The 14,193-nt window shown below is 38.0% G+C and overlaps 1 pseudogene; it reads left to right on the top strand.

The window, feature by feature from the left end:
* Positions 1-3,399: 3,399 nt before the first annotated feature.
* LOC102727039 (U6 snRNA-associated Sm-like protein LSm8 pseudogene) lies at positions 3,400-4,106 on the top strand (annotated as a pseudogene).
* Positions 4,107-14,193: the final 10,087 nt, after the last annotated feature.

Raw genomic sequence — 14,193 nt, 5'->3', positions numbered from 1 at the left:
TGTTAAGGAAAAAAAAAAGATAGCAGGAAGGGAAGAATGAAGGGGGGAAATCGGAGGGGTAGATGAACCATGAGAGATGATGGACTCTGAAAAACAAACTGAGGGTTCTAGAAGGTAGGGGGGTGGGAGGAGGGGTTAGCCTGGTGATGGGTATTAAAGAGGGCACGCTCTGCATGGAGCACTGGGTGTTATGCACAAAACAATGAATCATGGAACACTACATTTATTTATTTATTTATTTATTTTTTTTTTTTTTTTTTTTTTTAAAGATTTTATTTATTTATTTGAAAGAGAGAGAATGAGAGAGAGAGAGAGCACATGAGAGGGGGGAGGGTCAGAGGAAGAAGCAGATTCCCCGCCGAGCAGGGAGCCCGATGTGGGACTCAATCTCGGGACTCCAGGATCATGACCTGAGCCGAAGGCAGTCGCTTAACCAACTGAGCCACCCAGGCGCCCCGGAACACTACTTTTAAAACTGATGTAATGTATGGTTTAATGTATGGTGATTAACATAACAATAAAAATAGGTAAAAAAAAAATAAGTTACCTAAATTATTTTCTTTGTCAAGTTACCAGTTAAAATACTAATCATATTTATTCCTTCTTTAAGTAAGATACTTTTTTTGGAGAGTGTTTGATGGCCTGAGAGTTGGCAATCCACTAAGCACTGTGCTACCAATTTTACATTTGTTATAATATTTACTCATTCAAACAACCCTATATTTTAGATATTATGTGTCCCCATTTTATAGTTAAAAAGCAGACTAAAGGGGTGCCTGGGTGGCTAAATCGTTAAGCATTTGCCTTCAGCTCAGGTCATGATCCCAGGGTCCTGGGATCGAGCCCCGCATTGGGCTCCCTGGTCTGCGGGAAGCCTGCTTCTCCCTCTCCCATTCCCCCTGCTTGTGTTCCCTCTCTCGCTGTGTGTCTCTCTGTCAAATGAATAAATAAAAAATCCTTTAAAAAAAAGCAGGCTAAAAGGTGTTATGTAACTTTCTCTGCGTTATACAGTTTTGGTTGTCAAGAAATGCTAAAAATTGATTTTCAGTTTTGAAATTAAGATTTCAAGACATAGGGATGCCTGGGTGGGTCAGTTGGTTAAGGGTCTGTCTTTGGCTCAGGTCATGGTTCTAGGGTCTTGGGATGGAGTCCCACATCCGGCTCCTTGCTCAGTGGGGAGCCTGCTTCTCCCTCCACCTGCCTCTCTCTCTCTCTCTCTCACCGACAAATAAATAAATAAAATCTTTAAAAAAAACAGTTTAAAGATTTCAAGACACCATATCATTGCTGATTCTCAGGCTATAGTGGTACTTTTTGGTAAAGTATAATATTGCAGCCAAATTATACTAATCATTATAAATATGAGGACAATAAACGAATAACTTATAAATGTTGATTCAGGAGATGCACATGGCCAAGAGAAAAGTTCTCACAGCTTTGGGATTATGGTGTAAGGTAGATTCCATATTTGTGGAACTCCCACATAGTCCTAAATAGATGGCAAATTACCTTTCAGTACCAAAATTACAAGCAGTCCAAGGCAGATCACCTGCTTAACTCCTTCCTTCTTTGCCAAAGTTTTCAGTGATATCTTATACCTGCATGTTTTGTTTTTCCTTGGGGGACAGTCTCTGACTTGATCATGAAAGGAGGTGGGAAAACAGAATTCACTTTACAAAAATGTACTGAATCCAGGAAGAAAGCAAGGGGGAATTGGTGGAAAGTTGTTTCTATCCCAAATAGCCCAGTGGCCAGAGTCAGTTTACTCAAGACCATGCTCATTTGTTATTATGTATTGAGGCAGGACCATATGGCTTCACAGGGGAATTCTACCACACATTTAAGGAAGAGTTAATACTTATTCTTCTCAAACTATTCCAAAAAAATGGAAAAGGAAGGAAAAATTCCAAATTCATTCTATGAGGCAAGCATTACCCTGATACCAAAACCAGATAAAGACAATACCAGAAAAAAAAAAAAAAAAAAAAAAAGAACCGCAGGCCAATATCTTTAATGAATAGAGTCGAAAAATCCTCTCAGCAAAATACTAGCAAACCAAATTCAACAATACATTAAAAAAGCATTTACTACTTGGGATTTATTCCTGGTATGCAAAGGTGGTTCAATATTTGCAAACCAATCAAAGTGATTCATCACATCAATAAGAGAATGGATAAAATCCATATCATCATTTCAATAGACACAGAAAGAGCATTTGGCAAATTACAACATCCATTCATGATAAAAGCCCTCAACAAAATATATTTAGAGGAAACATACCTCAACATAACTAAGGCCATATATGAAAAACAGTAAACATCATACTCAGTGGGGAAGTACTAAGGTCAGGAATGAGACAAGGATGTCCACTCTTTCCACTTTTATTCAACATAGTACTGGAGGTCCTAGCCATAGCAATCAGACAACCAGTTTGGAGCCTGGAGGGAGCCTAATTTGTTATTTTGAAAATGTTCAGAGAACATTCTACTAAAAGTCACAGTGTAAGTGCAAATGAGCACTGAATATCTCAATCAAAAATAGCACTTAAGGGAAATAAGCAAAGGGGTGCTGTTTGGATCTGCATGCTTAGACCAGAATTCAAGGCAGGAGTGGTTTTATTGTTACTGATTTTAAGTCTTTATAATTAACAATAAGTGAGAGTATCTTTTGTATCAGACCATAGTGATAGCAGATTTAGCAGGAGCCCACAATTGTCACTTTATAAAGCAGGTATTCAGATGTACACATGTGATTTACCCTTCATAGAAAGAAACACCTTTATCCATGGATAAACTAGAAGGTCACTTGTCCTACATGACACAATATTCAATTCAAGTGTTATAATCCCCCAAACCCCACTCATATACCTGCCACCAGGTCTGAAAAGTCAGTATTCCAGATGTGTCCTTTTTGGTTCTTCCCCTTCATTGTCATTTTTTGCAAAAGCAAACTGTTGAGAAGGGTAACATGTATAGCCTCAAATTCCTTATTTACTGTAAATCTATTAGGTAAATCTACTCTCAGTGGGGATCCTGGCAATTTGTGGACAATTAACAGGAAAGGAATGCTGGAAGGGTGTGGGGAAATATCCACCACCAATTTTTGCCTTCAGCCAAACATACTGACCACATAGAGGCTCACAAGGTATTGGAAGTAAGAGGATTTTTAAGGAGGGCACTTGATGTAATGAGCACTGGGTGTTATATGCAACTGACGAATCACTATATTCTACCTTTGAAACTAACAATATAGTATATGTTAGCTAAATTGAATTTAAATTTAAAAAAATTTTTAAAAAGAATTTTTAAACATCTTCCTGTACAGGAGTTTTTACTGGTGAGCCATGCATGCATGGACTTCAGAAGGTCCCGGAACTTCTGAAAGCATTTATAAAAAAAATTTCTGTGTGCATACATATGAGCACTTTTTTGGGGAAAAAGTACAAATTTTAATCAGATCCTTGAAGGGGCTGGGACCAAAAATTTTAAGAACCACTGGACTAATGAGGGTTGCCACCATAGACTGTGCTATCAGAAGTGCAACCTGACAGGAAGGGCCCAGAAAATGAGGGTTTTCAGATAATAATCCCCCAAATGGTTACAAACTACTGGTCTGTCCAACTTCCTCATTTTACAGGTGAGGAAACTGAAGCCCAAAGACAATTATATAATTGTCCAACATAGCATAATTATAAGTACAGTATACTAGTATAGTATAACGTAGATGAGCTCAGGCAGGCCTTTTTAGCTTCACTTGTCACTTGTGTCACTGTGTTGCTCAGAACAGCTGAGTTCAGCATCATGACATCTGCCTTTGATAACTACATCAACCAAACTGTTGCAGTTACAACTTCTGAGGACAGAATGATTGTGGGAACACTGCAAGGTTTTAACCAGACAATTAACTTGAGTTTGGATGAAAGCCATGAACTAGTGTTTAGCTCTTCACAGGAGTAAAACAAGTGATGCTAGGGATATACATTGTAACAAGTCTCAGTGTTGCAGTCATTGGAGAAATTGATGAAGAAACAGATCCTGCACTTGATTTGGGGAATATTCCAGCAGAACTTCTAAACTCTGTAGCACACTGAGGAAAAAGTACATACCTTGGACATCTATAAATCTTTGTATAGAAATTCATTATTCTGAGGATGATGTATGGAATCTTTAGGAATGTTTAATGGTGGACTTTGACTCCATATTGATTCATTGTAATATGATATGTAAATTAAAATATTTCTACATTTCTTTGAATAAAATATAGATGAGCTCAGTGTAAATTATTTTGAGTCTAATAAGAAATAATCTCTCTTATCCTCTTTCTATTTTCCTCGATGTTTCTTTTCTGAGAGTCACTGTAAATGGAAGAGAGGGTGCTCATTGTGTTGGATACAGGCTTATGCTGGTATTTTTGGATCTGAGTAATTATAGAAGAGAAGTGGTATAAAGGGAAAATAAATGTTGAATTCCAGGGTTACTGGCATGATATCTGATAAAATTTTAAAACACAGGTCCCTCAGCTTAGAGAATCTTTGAAATTGTATGAAATTTTTTGAGTGTGTGTGTGTGTGTGTGTATTTTATGGAAAATATTGTATAGATTTTATAAGCTTCTTAAGAGTCCATGACATGCAAAAAAGTTAAAAACCACTGACCTCATTTATTCATTGAAGTAAACTAAGGCCCAAAGAGGATGAGGGACTCACATGTTCTCATCGTTAGGAAGTAAAAAACTAAGACAAGAACCAGTCTCTCAACTTTGATTCAGAGGCTTTTACACTGTGCCCCAAGCAACCTTTTTCTCTACCACCTTATCTTTCTAAATAAGATGTATTTATGCTTTTTGCCCTATTTAATACCTGTGGGAAAGACCTGATGAGATATACTCAAGACCACAGACACTTGTAGACTCAATACAGAAAGGTATTTTTAAATGAGTGAAAGGAAGTCTTCTGAACCTCAATTCATTCAACTAATGCATTTTCAAATGAATCTAGCCACTGTAATTGGGGTAAGATGTTAAAGTTATATAGGTTAAGTTTTTAGTTACAGACACTGTAAAATTGGATCTACTTGATTTATATAAGAAGCAATTTGTTAAAGATTATTAGATAAATCACTAGATCTCCAGGAGAGACAAAAAATCAGGCTCAGATGCCACACAGCTAGGGATAATTCAGCCAGGAGCAAAGTCACATGATGAGAATATTCTAGGAGAATATTCACTATCCAACACTTAGTACTATGACATTAGAGACTGTATGTGACACTTTGCCCAGATTGTCTAAAAGAATTGGATGCTTTTGCCATAATGATTTCCATAAGATCCAAGCCCACTACTATGACCCTAACCTCATATTGCTTTCTTCTACTTACAAGTGTCATAAATTTTCATTTGCTTAACCAAACTTGGGTCACATGCCTGTACATCAGCTGCCAAAAAATAATTTAAAAATATATGTGTTTGTGTATGTATGCATACATGAAATGTAGATTTTAGTTTTCTAACTTAATTGTACAAGAATCCAAACAAGAATGAGGTTGGAATGGGTATTGGATAAACAAACATAGAATATCTCCCATGGGAGGTAAGATTATCAACTATTTTACATTGCAGTATGCAAAGGGGGCTAAGGTTAGTGGGTCACTCTAGGAATAATTTAAAATCAAAACTGACATGCTGAAACGTTGGGACACTACTAAACCAGTTAACTTCATAGTGCATTGGTATGACACAAAATTCTTTGGCATTTTAGTTAAAGGTAAAATACCCTAAATCCATGTCTACCATCCTTAAAATGAAATTCCTGTTTTAGGAATTGTCTGTGTTTTTGCATGTTCCCATAGAGAATTGACTATATCAGGAGTTTGAAGGGACTGAGGGGTGGGACCCAGCCAGCTCAGGAATGCCCGATCCTGGTTCAAGAGCACAATGAGGTAAAAACAAATTAACAGCAGAGTAAATGGAATGGGGATAGATAATTGGGTGCTAGGTATAGAGAGAATGCAAACAGCCTGATAGCTGAGGGGAAAGGAAGAAGGAAAAATGGTTTAAAAGTGGAGGTGGTGAAGAGACTTTTCGGCTAGAGTAAAATATGAGAAGTTCATACAAAACATTCTTTGTGTCTGTGCTGAACTCTGGAAGGAAACAGTAGTCTTGGGGGACCAAGGAAATGGGGTCGGTTGGAGGAGGCCACAGTATGTTGATTTTCCTGCCCTGCATCCCAGATCTGACTAAAGGAGCAGAGACTAATAACTTATGAAGATGCTTTTCTTTTCTAGGTCATATGAAGAAGTCTTTTTTATAGGTATAGTTTCCATAGATTATTCATATACAGTAGAAAATAAAAAATGATCAGTAAAAAGCAATTTTTCCTTGGCCTAAGGAATTGGACTAAATTGGTTCCATCAATCCCTTCTAATTTCAAGGGTTTGCTGAAGCTTCTTTGGCTGAGGAACAGAAAGTTAATTTGAAACCATCTATCAGAGCAAAATATCCAAACCCAAATAGGCTATTTATATTTATTCTTAATTAGGATGTGCAAATTTCATGAGCCACACTGCCTATATTTCCAATCTAGAATGTGCCTACTTCTTTTAAGCCTATTTACCCAGTCATTTTGCATTGAAAATTATACTCAGCAACAAATGAAATGTTTAATATTGACCTACTTTCTAGCTTATATTAAACCAAAGTTACTTAAAACTATTTATTTATCAGCAATTGCCTTTTTAGTTTTGCTTGTCACCACCTATTAAACAAAGGTCACATCTCCAGCTCATCATAAGCATCAACTGAACTGTTAACAGGAATAGCATCAACTCAATTCTCTGTTAGCCCAGCAAAATGCAAGTGATGTAGTATGACCAAACTGCTCCTTTTGCCACTATGTAGAGAGTATCTGAGTCCCTGATTCCCTATCCCAAAAGGCCCTGGTCCATCCCAAGTAATTAATCAAATATCCAATAGGCAAGTTCTAAGCCATCTGCTCCTTTTTGAAGCCTTCCTATATGTCTCATTACTATTCCTTTCACTCTGTTCTCTATATGTCCCGGGTAAGGGAAAGAAGTGTAGGCATTTTAATCCTTAGGGATTATCATCATATTAACCAAGATACCCTCTGCCCTACCCTGGATGTTTAAGTAAGGACTGAGTCATATGCAAGTGACTAAAACCCGATTCAAACTGGACCTAGAAAAAAAAATGTTTTAGCTGATGTACCTGAAATTTCCAGGATTTCAAACATTTCTGGATCTAGGTTACAGACAATGAAAGCAGAGAAACATGCTTCTTATCATATATTGTCTCTTATTTCCTCTAGCTTGGCTTTATTCTTAGGTAGGCTTTCCATAAGTGGTGATAATCTGTACTTCCAATTGTCCTGAAAGATAAGTAGAGCAGGTATTATTATATTCTTCTTACACGTGAGGAAAATGAAACAGAAAGGACTTAAATACTTGAGAGGATAGCTCAAGGTTACGTAGCTTGGTAAGTAGATGATTGTATCAGACACCTCTCAATATTTCAGACCTACATTTTATCCAGTGGTTTCTGAAGCAATTAGCTATAGACAGATATGACCTGACAGCATCATGCCTCAACCATACCATATATATGTCTCATTTTTGACTCAAGGTTTCTCTGTGCTGCATTACATGCTTACTAGAAAACTTGAAACTGTGACCATGGTTTTAAAATGTTCATAATTGTAGATCCAATAGGATCTTAACTAGGATTGGCTTTAATAAGATGGATTTTGAGGGCGCCTGGGTGGCTCAGTCGTTAAGCGTCTGCCTTCGGCTCAGGTCATGATCCCAGGGTCCTGGGATCGAGTCCCACATCGGGCTTCCCGCTCTGCGGGAAGCCTGCTTCTCCCTCTCCCACTCCCCCTGCTTGTGTTCCTGCTCTCGCTATGTCTCTCTCTGTTAAATAAATAAATAAAATCTTTAAAAAAAAAATAAGATGGATTTTGAATAGGAAAAATGTTTTACCTTACTCTTTTATAAAAAAAAAAAAAATGTCATCAGCCAGAGAACAGTAGCATTGTAGCTAAGCAGCAACACAAGTAGAAAAGAGGAATTTCAGCTGACCATTAACTCATGCTCAGTGAACAATAAGCAACAATCACCAGCAACAGCAAAAATAAATGTCATGTTAGGCTGAATTAATGGAAATAAACTAGGATGATAGTATTGATAGTTATATTCTACTCTAAGCTAGTCAGACCACTCCTAAGATAGTTTATGAAGTTCAGGCAGTCACACTTGAGGAGAGAATATGATGACAAGAGAATATCTAAGATGATAAAAATATATTTACAAGATAAACTATTTGAAATAACTGAGGACATTTAGTGGGAGTTTGGAATGAAGAACATGATATCTACCTTTAAATAACTCAGTGGCTGTTGCACAATATAATAATACCTTATTCAATGATTACTATGCACCAGCTACAGAGCCAAGCCCTTTACATGAGCAGATCAATCAACACAATACTAAAGGGAGAACTGGAAGAAATAAATACAAAATCTCAAGAGACATATGTTTGCTGAATGTAAGAAAAAAACAAAACAATTATTGATGTCAAACGTTAAAGACAGCATAGACAAGCAAATGAGTTCCTTGTCTCCATGGAGGTCTGAAAGCAGAAGCTGGACTATTTATGATGGTGACTGCTATGGACTGAATTGTGTCCTCCCCAAAATTAATCATATGTCGAAGCCTTAATTTCCAGCATGACCATATTTAGAGAAGAAGCTTGTGAGTTATAGGTTAAATGAGTTCATAAGAATTGGACCTTAATCCAATAGAGCTGGTAACCTTATAAGAAGAGGAAGAGATACCAGAACTCACTTCCTCTCTCTCTCTCTCCACTCACACACACACACACACACACACACACACTTACTCTCCCATGTAAGAAGGGGCCTATCTTTGAGCCAGGAAGGAAGCTCTCACCAGAAACTGAACCTGGGTCTGGGACTTTCCAACTTACAGAACTATGAGAAAATCAATTTCTGTTAAGTTACCCAGTCTATGATATTCTGTTATGGCAGACTGTATGGTATGTGCCACATAGCTAGTTTGTGCAAGCACACTCTGTCTCTGTTAATCTTGAGAATGTAGAGATCCCACCCCCTTCTACATTCCTATCAATCTGAATGTGTAGAAAAATGTGTTGTTCATTCTTCAAGGTCAGGGGTTCCAGATGTGACCAACCCAGAGCATCTCCTTTATAATGAAGAACGTCCAGATGGCAAGCCTTGATCTCCTTGGAATTCTGGTTGTGCAAGGAGGAGACGGGCTACACATAGTTGCTAGGCTACTCTATAAAAGCTTGCTGCATGTAGATCCCAGCAGCAGTTGCTTTGTCCCATTGGCTGCTCTTAAACTCCTTTATGTAAGTTCTCCAGTAAATGTACCCTTCAATCACTGTCTCCAGATCTTTTCTTTAGCTTCGCCAAACCATCACCCACCTTTACTTAGAGTCTGCTGGGTTGCAGTTACATACATTCTGAGCAGACTAAAACAGGAATGTTGCAGAAGAAATTTAAGCAAAGGAAGAAAACAGTCTACAACAAAGATTCTAAAATTGTTTGAAAAAGCCCTGGAGGATATGCAAAGGCAGACAACAACAATTTAAAAAAAAAAAAAAAAGCTCAGGGACAAATGGCTTTCCTGGCTGCTTTCATGATTTTCTCTTTATCTTTGGCTCTTAACATTTTGACTATGTGTCTGTTTGTAGACGTCTTTGTGTCAGTACAATTTTGAAAGTTTTTAAAATTTCTTGAATGTGAATATTAGCGTTTCTCACCACATTGATAAAATTCTTTAAATATTTTTGTCATTTTATTCAATTTCTTTCCTTCTGCTATTTCCATTATGCATGTGTTAGTCTGCTTCATCTTGTCCCACTTTAAGACTGTTCATCTATCTTCACTCCTATTTATGTCTTTCAGATTGCATAATACATATTGATCTATCTTCAAGTTTGCTGATTCTTTATTCTGAAAGCTACATGTACTCTTGAACCTTTCCACTGAATTTTTCACTTTGCTTATTGTATTTTTATTTTCAGTATTTCCATTTTTTATCATCTTTATATCTTTGATATTATTTACTTGATAATATACCATTTTCATGCCTTTATTTAAGTCATTAAACATAGTTTCCTTCAGTTTTTTGTACATATTTATAATAATTGCTTTGGAATCTTTGTTTGCTAAGTCTAACATCTGGACACTCTCAAAGGTCTTTTCTATTGCTTGTTTCTTTTCTCTGTGCATAGGTCATATTTTCCTATTTCTCTACATATCTTAAAGTTTTGTTGATAACTGCACAAGAGATATATTGTAGTAATTTGATACTGAGTTTCCTCCCTTGATGTTACTGGTGTTTTTGATGTTTATTTGGTCATTTGTTTGTTTAATGATTTGGGTGGACTACTTCTGTGAAGTTTTTCTTTTGTTATTGTACAGCCTCTGATGGCCATTCTCAGATTTTCCCTTTTTTAAAAAAAATCTTCTAGTTTGGCTTCTCTTGTTCACCCCTTGTTTATTATAAGGCACTTATTGGTCAAAGCTTGTGCTTAAGGTCACTAAACCAATTAGATCATTGGATGTGTATGTTTCTATAGTTCAGGAAACTTGGATTTTGCTTCAGTCTCATCCTGGGATGAATGGCTCAAAAGATCCCTCTATGGCTGCCCATGAGAGAAGTTTCTTCTTTGGTTACACAACCTTGGGTGTGTGCAGTCTTCCAGACCACTAGAGTTAAATGTGATCTTATTTTTCTGCCTAGATTTTTAGGAGTCACCCTGGGGTCAGAATAGTTTATTGTTTTTCCCGTGCTTGGTCAGAGGTTGTACTTAAGCCCCTCAAACCAATAAGGCTTCTACTTTTTGCTGAGTGATTTTTATGTGGCTTGGAGAATGTTTTTAAGCCTGTCCCATAGCCTGCTATGACTGTTCATGAATAATACACACAAGCTTCCCAACTTTCACAGTTGGGTGTGATCCCAAAAGAGTTCTTCTTGACTGTCTTTCTCTAGTTATCTCTACTAAAGTTCTGGCTGCTCTGCTGTTTTGCTTATATCAGAGCTATAAGCTGCCTCTTAGTTGCTCTCTCCACCAAAATCTCCATTGTTTTGATAAGGCCCTGAGACATGGAGTTCTCCAGTCTGTATGCCAAAAAGTAAGTCTATCCCCTCAGGCAGAGCTGTCATTGTGGTTTGTTTCCTTTCTTGGGAAAATCTATGCCACTGGACAAGAGCTAAAGGTGTAGAACAGCACACTGCTTCTCTTGGAGTGACCACCTTGCTCTACTAGTGGGTTCTGGTGGAGAGAAAAGTATAGTTGTTCTACCAATGGGTTCTGTTGTGGTAAGAAGCATAGTAGCCCCTGATTGTTATTCAGCTTGCTTTTCTCAGAGCGGAATCACTGCCTTGTGAGCAAATTGGGGTGAGGCCAATCAGGCTGCAGTATTCTCTGTCACTGTTGGGGCAAGCATGATTTGTAACTTTTCTATTATCTCACACCGTATGAGTAGGATTTGGGTGGCAGGATGGACTTTCAGCCCTCTCATCCATGTCTTCTGAGAATAGAGCTTGAACAACATAGCTCTGGGGGAGGGCATAAGATACACATATATCCTGCCCTTGTAAACTTCAACTATACAAGTGCCCAGAGTAAAGCTTCCTTAACACAGAGCTGGGGACGGCAGAGAATGGGAGAGGTTCATAGCTCAAATGCCACAGACTATGACTCTTATTGCTGAGATTTACTATATTTAGCAGATTTTCTTGGATAAGTATTTCACCATTTACTATGTGCTGCTTAGATCAATTTTCAGATGCTTTAAATCATTGTTTTCTATAATTTTCACCACGTAAGTGTTTGTTGGTCTACAGAGAGTCTACTGAGCTCCTCCCACTACCAGTCTGTCTTCATAAATGAAGTTTTATTGTAATAGAGCTATGCTCATTCAAGTATGAGCTCACTCATGAATGTATATATGTCTATGTCTGCTTTTAAACTCAAAGACAGAGTTGAGTAGTTGCAACAGAGATCATTTGGCCTGCAAAGCCTAAAGTATGCACTATCTGGCCCCTTACAGAAAATGTTTGCCAACTTCTTACTTAGACATTCTTTTAGAAGCCTTCTCTTTTAAGAGGCAAATGATCTTAGAAAACTGTGGGAAAATAGTTGACTTGGTCAGTGATCCAAATCATGTTACAAACTGGTATGATCAGCTGCTCCAAGGGAATGAAAATTCCAATTTGGAAGCTGGTGGCTATGATCTGAGAGGTATCTAGAGATTCTGGTGATTTTTGAGAAGGGCAGGCCTGGATAGAGGGCTGAGGAAGGGAATTTTGACTAGTAAAAGGACAAAATGAGGCTATAGAGTGTGAGTGGAGAGATGGAAGAAAAGAATCACAGAAGTGCTAAAAGAATGTTGAGAGGTACTTGCAACCAGTTTCCCTTGATGCAGTTTGAATCACTCTGGCTTGTTGACTTATATTTTCAACATTATGCTTCCTGCCTTTACAAGAAAAAACACACATTTTTAATTATCAGACTTATAAAATATCAAACACTGCAGAAGCAGATATTTATTAGCTTTTTGGAAGTTACTCTCCTCCCAAGCTCCTACCCTTCTTTTCCTTGGAGCTTCAGGCATACAGGAGTACATGTTTCTCATGCTCTACTCACTATTCTCAAGATGGGATATAGCTTTTCCAAATTTGGCCCTGAAGCTGTGAAATTCCAAGCATGATTTGTAACTTTTCTATTATCTCACAGTTGTGCATAGATGTTTCCCTTGTTATGAAAAACTCTCTTGTTTTCCTCCTAGATATTTGTACTCTGTTCATGACTAAATCCCCTCTGCACACAGAACACCTATATCATTCACTTTTCAGGCTCTCCAGGTAACTGGACAGTAAGGATGCATAATTTTAGGTTATCTATAAAGCTGAAATTAATAGTCTTTTCTAATGGAGTCTCCCTTTAACCACAAAGTGCCTCTGCTCAGCCTGCTGTTTTCTTGTTACAAGACTATAACTGTCTCTGAAGTACAAAGAAATAGAGAAAAAAAAAAATCTACAGACAAGGAAAGCTGGGCTTTCACCCCAGCCCTCTCACTAACTCAGTGTGTAACCTATTTACTCCTACCTCTATTCACCCAGGCCTATTTCTTCCTCTATAAAAAGGAGGTGTTAGGTTGGATGATTTCTTAGGCCACTTACAACCCCACAAATTTCTGAAATCTACTAAATCTTTGATTTTTTTCCCAGTTGTGTTCTTTGGGCTGGAAGAGTTTCCTACTGCCGGGGGAGGGTGGATTTTTCCAGCAATACATAGAGCCCAAAGCATACATTTCCCATGTTCCACTCATATCACCCAGTTTGGGCCACAACCTCTGCAAATTTGGCCTCAGAACTGTGAATTCCAAGCTTGATGCATAACACTGCATTTCTCTCACAGCTGTGAGCTGCTGTCTTTCTCCATTCTTGCAAGTCCTCATAGGCCCTTCTTTTCCACTCGAGGATTTACACTCTTTGGAGGATGAAAGCCTCACATATACCTGTAGATCAGGATTTTCTTCCTTCAACTGTATAGCAAGCATCCCCATAAAGCAAAGTACATGTGGTTTTGAGGTCTTGCAAATTGAGCAACTACAGCAACTATAGAAGATATATACAATTATTTCTTTTTTTAAATTTTATTATGTTATGTTAATCACCATACATTACATCATTAGTTTTTGATGTAGTGTTCCATGATCCATTGTTTGCGTATAACCCCCAGTGCTCCATTCAGTTAGCACCCTCTTTAATACCCATCACCAGGCTAACCCATCCCCCCAACCCCCTCCCCTCTAGAACCCTCAGTTTGTTTCTCAGAGTCCATAGTCTCTCATGGTTCATCTCCCCCTCCGATTTCCCCCCCTTCATTTTTCCCTTCCTGCTATCTTCTTCCTTTTTTTTTTTTTAACATATAATGTGTTATTTGTTTCAGAGGTACAGGTCTGCAATTCAACAGTCTCACACAATTTACAGCGCTCACCATAGCACATACCCTCCCCAATGTCTATCACCCAGCCACCCCATCCCTCCCACCCTCCACCACTCTATCAACCCTCAGTTTGTTTCCTGAGATTAAGAATTCCTCATATCAGTGAGGTCGTATGATA

Source organism: Leptonychotes weddellii, unplaced genomic scaffold (assembly GCF_054177405.1).
Source record: "Leptonychotes weddellii isolate Sample4059 unplaced genomic scaffold, ASM5417740v2 HiC_scaffold_1561, whole genome shotgun sequence".
Taxonomy (NCBI): domain Eukaryota; kingdom Metazoa; phylum Chordata; class Mammalia; order Carnivora; family Phocidae; genus Leptonychotes; species Leptonychotes weddellii.
Note: the sequence above shows the minus strand (reverse complement) of the source record. Positions and strands in the feature narration are given on the sequence as shown.